Source organism: Gavialis gangeticus, unplaced genomic scaffold (genome assembly GCF_001723915.1).
Source record: "Gavialis gangeticus isolate Ggan-Ray unplaced genomic scaffold, GavGan_comp1, whole genome shotgun sequence".
In the NCBI taxonomy this organism is placed as follows: domain Eukaryota; kingdom Metazoa; phylum Chordata; order Crocodylia; family Gavialidae; genus Gavialis; species Gavialis gangeticus.
In genome coordinates this window covers 27,582,196-27,583,212 of record NW_017729000.1, presented here as the reverse complement: position 1 = coordinate 27,583,212, position 1,017 = coordinate 27,582,196, and positions in this window count along the sequence as shown.

Genomic DNA, 1,017 nt, shown 5'->3' with positions numbered 1-1,017 from the left:
ATAACTACAGGTGAAAATGTTTTGAACTAAATAATGTTGAGTTAAACAGCTAGCACTGAAGGGGAATATGGTCTAATAGTTGTTTATAGTCCAGCCAAACACATAGATGTATTCATTCTTAAAAGGTGATACAGCCAAATGTATGAGACTTCAATGCCACTATATTAGAATCCTGGGATCTGTTCCAAGCTCTCCCAGAAGTAACCCTGTGCAACCTCTTACTCCGTTTGCAATATAGGAACAATACTTGTCTTGGCATGAAATTCAATAGTATAAAGTGCAGATTCAGGCATTCCAGCACAGAACTACTTCTTTTGGCCAGGGACCCTCATCACTGGAAATGAGAAAAGAGGAGAAAAAACCTGGGTATATTATCTGACCACAGGACATCTATGAGCCACCAATATGATGAGACCATTGAAATGGAAAATGTAATCTTAAGGCATACCAGGTGAGGCTCTCTGTAAAGATACTGTGTGGACGGTAAAGCCAGAGAGGGAGAAGGACTATTTAAGCTAAAGAGTCTTGTTGGCACAGAACAAATGGGTATCATGAAAAATTCAAGTTGGAAATTAGAAAGTTTCTAATCATTAGAGCAGTGAGGAGCTAGAGTAGCTTTCTAGCAAAAGTAGTTGGGGAACAAAATTAATTGGTTTTAAGATGCAGCTTCATCAGTTTATGCCAAGGATTATATACTGTGCTTGACTGCAATAGCAGGGAGCACTACACAATGATACAAGAAGTCACTTCCAACCCCATATTGCTCAGAAGCTGCTCTAGCATTGACTTACTTCAATACTAATGTGCTTTTGTCAAAATTCAAAACATCAATCCCATTTCCAGATTATTAATAACAAATATAATTATATATCAGTTGCTAGGTCTAACTTTGTATTAGGCCCTCAGAGAGCTCACAATTTATCAATATGTTGAAAACTGGTCAGTCTAGGATTCCTAGTCTTTGCTACTAACTTATTTAAATTGAATTCAAGATGGGGCTTAACTTCTCAATTCATG